This window comes from Falco punctatus, assembly GCF_963210335.1.
Source record: "Falco punctatus genome assembly, chromosome: 6".
NCBI classification, from domain to species: domain Eukaryota; kingdom Metazoa; phylum Chordata; class Aves; order Falconiformes; family Falconidae; genus Falco; species Falco punctatus.
The window spans coordinates 85226450-85232211 of record NC_137585.1 but is presented as its reverse complement, the minus strand read 5'-3'; positions in this window follow the sequence as shown (position 1 = coordinate 85232211).

The following is a 5762-nucleotide window of genomic DNA, read 5'->3' as shown; positions in this document are numbered from 1 at the left end:
AAGCTTGACTCAGAGCACTGAATATAATACAAGAAAGTCTGCTGAAGTTGGGTAAATAGATAAATAGACTGATTAATTTTAGAAAAGTCCACTGCTGGCTGACATTATTATTTTGCCATTTTGGGACACTGATATGTGCATCCTGTGAATGCTGAAAGGGGAATTAATCCAGTCTGTTTTCTGAGGAAGAAGAGTTTCCTTTGAAAACAATTAACATAATATTTATAATGAGTAAGAAACTCAGGACTTTTTTTTTTTTTACTCAGAAAAAACTAAACAGGAAATATGATTCAGGTCTGTTACTAACGGAAACTTCTGGCAGTATAAAATAGGGAGAACGATTTTTATCACAGGCATTGGGATTTTAGCTATAGTGAATTATTATCAATATCTGAAAGAACAGAAGATCTTAAAAGCTGAAGTTTCAAAACGAGCAATGTAAAAGTCTACATCTATCACGGATGAAAACAACAGGGCAGGAGAGGTGAATAGTTATTGAATTTACACAGGAGGATTGTAAATGCACTGTTCTTTTTGGGAAGTTTCTAATACTTGATTCTATTGTAACCTTTTCTTAACAAGAATTCAAGTCATTGCGCACCTCCCCCCCCCCCGCCCCCCATCTCCCCCTGCCCTGGCCCTGCATAAATGAGATTATTTTCTGTAGAATATACAAGCAGTGCAGCCTATTATTAATATGGTCTCATACACTTCATCATACTTATAATATCACCAAATGTTAATGGTTTTGTTGAAGTTTCCTTGTTGAATGCACTGCCATTTTAGTTAGAAAATTTTATACAACACAACTGGCTCATTTCTTGCAGTTGTGCCTTACTTCGCCATGGAGCTGTGCTGGTTTTCCAGGTGGGCTCTGTCCTAGGGCTATGAGCTAGTCCAGCCGAGTCCTGCAGCTCTGTCAACATCGTTTGTGGCTCTGGGTGAACCTGTGTAATGCCAAGAACTACTCACAGCCTCACTGGAGTGTTTTAAGCACAGTTTATGCTTTCTGAGCTCAGGAGAGATATTTAAGCAGCCTTTCATGTCTCTTACACCTGGCAGAAGGTTCCTTCAGAAGGTCTTCTGCCATCCTGGTCTTTTCTCTCCAGGTTCTTGCCTTTGCATAGTGGTGCTGACACTTTGTGTGATGATCACTCAGGTGTGGGAAGACGTTAACACATCTGTCCACTACTACATTTACAGATGTTCTCTACCTCAATAGAGAACTCCCAACAGCAATACCTCTTAAGCATAACACCACCATGTATTCAAAGCAACCTTCTTCCCCAGGTTCCCTTTCCACACATCACCTCTTTGTCCCACCAGATGTTCACAGGATGTCCTCTCCTTGTCTGAGTAACATGGAGGGGTTTTTGCTTTAGGCTTATGCTGAGATGCTGAGAGGGCTGGACAAAGAGTGACTCCTGGACCAGGTAAGGCACGCAGGCAACTAAAGCGTGGTTCCTGAAGAAGGGTCATGTCATGTGGCTGGCATCAGGGTTGTGCTGGTTGGGAGGCTGAACCCCTGTGACAGGAGAGAGAGAGTCCAAAGGGGCTGCTGAGGCTGGCTGTTAAACCACCTGGGACCCTGCCTGGCACTGTGACAGAGCGCTGGGACCTTTATATCTAAAGGTCAGGTCGCCGCCTTCCTCCTCTCAGCTCCCTGATGTCAACCATGGGAAGATTTGTACTGGCTTCTACACAGCCTGCTGGTGTGAGCGTTGGTAGGTAGCAGCAGGCCGTTACTACTGAATCACAAGCTTTTCTTGCTGCATCTGCGCAAGCTGGCAGTTTCAATGTTTGGACAAGCTGCAGCAATGTTTTTCAGCAGGTTTCAGTGTGTCTCTTTCCAAACATTAATGTGCAAAGCTCATACCTGCCCCAGATAGACTTAGAATGATGGAGAAAACACCTGCTCCCTGAGTAGATCATTCCAGGAGTTAATTATGCTTATTGTAAAAAATGTGGTCCTTATTTCTTTTCTGGTTTTATTTGGCATAGCATCCAACTAGAGAATCTTCCTTTTCTTTCAGCTTTGACTATTAGAAATCTTGTCCTAAACAGATACTTTGATCACCTCAACTCCGAGCTTTTTCTTTAACAAACTAAATATTTGAGGTTCTTCCGTTATTAGGTTCCCTGGGCTTCAAATAATTCTTCTAAATCCTTTTGGAAGTCCTTTCACATTTTTCAGAGTTCTTCAAAGAAAGCAGTAGTTAATGCTAGGCAGTATTCCAGGTATGGCCAGAGTCTTCACCTCAACTGTGGTGCCCGAGTGCTCTGGGGCGTGTTCTGCATTCTTGGTCTTCTAACCATGCATTAAATTAAAGCCACACTAGCTCTGAGTTTGTGGTTGCATAAACCATCGAATAACAGAAATTGTATCATCACTGCTTCTTCAGACTTCAGTGCTCTACAAGCCTCCCCACATCTCCCTGAAAGGCAACATGCATCTTTACTATTTTAATTAAAAAGCCTTAAAGGTTCAGTTCATCCCTGAAAAAAAGTTACTAGAAATCTACCTTTCATAATTTATTTCCAAGGCCAGATGACTATATTAGTTACAATGTTAATTCTGCTTTGTATTTGTTAAAGCAACTTGGGCTTGGCTGAGAACTGGTTTCATTGGTCTCTGGCCACGTTGCTGTATTTTAACACACAGTATATTCTGCAAGGCTGATGCATTAATCTGGTTAAGAAACCAAAACAGGTATTTCTGGCCTGAGAGGTTTCACTCATTGAAATCCCAAAGGCATTTTACTCTGTTACTGTGGACTTTTGACTGTTTTTATTTCAGTTGAATCAGAATTGTTATGTCAGGGATAAATTCGTCCTGGCTTGTTTACCGGCTTATTTGAATGATTACACAATTGTCACACTCTCTTGGAGATAATTCTGCTATTCAAAGCATAAGGCTCATCAGAATTTTCTCCTTGGAAAGAAAAGATGGGTAAATAACATAGAGTAGAATAAGGCTATATTATCTCATGAAAGCAATCAACAAACTAATCCCTTTAAGTGCTCAGTTTTGAAGTGGAATAGCACTGTGCATGCTATAGAATTAGAAATCAAATGTACAGAACACAAAGGGATCAGTCTGTACTACTAAAGAGGTGGACAAAGTAATTAGAAAAATCACGTCAATCTCCAGTTTGCATGTTTCTGTAAGAAATGCTTTCCTCCTGTTATTCACATGCTGGATTGCTGTTTGCACAGCTCTTGTGATTTTCAGTTAATACTGCAAGAGACAGAGTAATGGTGTTTGTTTTAGAAGTACTGTTATTATGTCAACACTAGTATTTCTGTTACCTAATTATCACTTTGAATTACCCTATGTGAACCTTGCCATTTTTCATTTTTTTTTTTTTAGTTTGGGCTGGTGGTTTAGCTGATTACCATAGGCGTTTGTTTCACTTAAAAAATGGGCAAGAAAGGACATCAGGCTGTACTTGGCCACATTAGATTGCCTTCAAGAACATGAAGGAGAGCTGGTTGGAGACCTTTAGACCTCATCATTCATACAAAGTTTGCTGACCTTTCTCATAGTTGCCCAGCAACAAAGTGTCCAAGCCAGTCTGTTTTAATGAATCACTTGGGAAGCAATGGATTAATAAATAATGCAAAGATACTGGACTTCAAAAGTAAGGTCTTGACAGCTCACGTCTTCACACACTGAGCTGAATTTCAACATATGAAAATACTTTCTCTTGTAATATTTAAATAAATGTCTTGTAAGTCTATTAAAATTTAAACTGTGAATTAAATGCCTCTACACAGAGTAACTTCAAGATCATAATCAATCTCTAGATGATGTATGCTCTACCTGAATAAGTTGAAGAAAAATTGTTTTTGCCAGGGTCATGTTCTCACCTTAAAAAGCATATGGACAAAATACTTTTAACACATGGGTTTCTGTATAAGGCGGGATTGCCAACATGTTAACACCACCTTCATTTTGTTGCTCCTTTGCCGCGTTGGATTTATGCATCCTAATTGCTCCCCAGCCCTACAGTGTTTTAGTGAAATGTTCACAATTACTCAGGTCTGTTATTCAGCGTATAGCTCTTAATAGAGTTATAAAATAGCTTCTAGGGAAGTGTTGCTTTCTGAAACTAGGCCGTGACAATGAGGTTGCAATTGTGTTTGAAAAATTTTGGCAGAAATGTTTATAAGCTCCGGTACAGCCCTAGGTGAGGGCTGGGGGTTTATCAGCACTTGACGCACAACAGCCATATCATTTCGGTGAAGACAAAAGTGAGTAGAAATATTTCATTGTGTTACCAAGAAACGAGCTTCCTTGTGAAATTTATTGCCCGTGAGAATAATGCATTGTAGAATTAACCTGTCACACAGAGAAACAGGTAACGTGGCCTCGCCGCCTCAGCTCAATGGCTGTGGTCAGACTGGAGGTTACTGGCAGCACGGAAGACGCTGAGGTATACGCAGTTTCGTGAAATAATGGCAGCAGAAATCTCCCAGTTCATTTTTTTTCCCCATACAGTGCAAAACCACATGATTAATGGCGCCCAAGCCTCTGATGGCCATTCCAGGGGGGTTTCCGAGAGCCACAGCCCCGGATGGGCTGACTGGCAGGCGGATGGACATGTAGATGTATTTCAGGTGGAGAAATGGGGAACGTGAAAGTCCAAGCAGCCTTTTCTGAGAGGCTCCAGCGAATTAGAGGCGTTGTGGAAATTGGAAATCCTGGCCTTTAAAGTGCTTTAAAAATAAATGTTTTATAGCTGCTACCCAATCGTCTGGTTCGGAGTCAGACAGTGCCAGTCAGGCCGCTCTGCCTGAGGGCGAGCACCGGGAAATCTCCTCATGTGTCCTCCTCAGCCCAGGCGCAGGGAGCGGGAGCGAGGCTCCGGGCCCGTCGGGAGCAGCCCCCCTGCGGGCACGGCGGCGGCGCTGGGGCCGCCGGAGACTGCCGCTTTCCCGCCGCTAGATGGCGCTCGCCGCCAGCCGGAGCTACCGCCGCCGCCGCCCCGAGGGCGCCCGGCTGCCGGGCGGGGGAGCGAGGCTGGGCGCCCTGTAACCGCCCCTTTAAACTCGACCAAGGGCTCTCTGCTTATTTGTGGGTTTTTGTTTTTGGGTTTTTTTTTGTTTTTTTTTTTTTTTTAGTTAAACAAGTATTAAGGCTTTTGACAAATGCAGGTGAACGGCCGGAGATGTTCAGTTGGGGAGAGGCGCAAGGGCCCACGTTCCCGCCTCTTCCCTCAGCCCTCGGCGCAGCCCCGCGCCCCGCTCCCGACAGACCCGCTGGCGTCTGCGCTCACCCCGCGCTGCGGTGCGGGCCGCCTCACCGGGGGCCGCCTCACCGGGGGTCCGTCTCACCGGGGTCCGCCTCACCGGGGGTCCGCCTCACCGGGGGTCCGCCTCACCGGGGGTCCGCCTCACCGGGGGCCGTCTCACCGGGGGTCCGCCTCACCGGGGGCCGCCGCCACACCAGGGGCCGCAGGCCCTTGCTGACAGGATGTGTTTGTAGTAATTACACAGCTGAACGACGAGCACAGCGTACCACTGGCTTGGTCTCCACCGCTAAACTGCATTTTTTAGTACATTTGCGATACAAAAGGTGGTAAATCGCAGTAATACGACAGCATTTTTAAACCACTTTAAACAAACTTGTCTAAGTGTGACATTTTACACTGCATCAATTTTTAAATAATTTGTTAGGGTTTTTTTCTTCCACTTGAGCAGTACACTCTTAGCAGTGTCTCTTTTCCAGTTTGCCAGGAGAGACAGAGAGAGAGGAATTT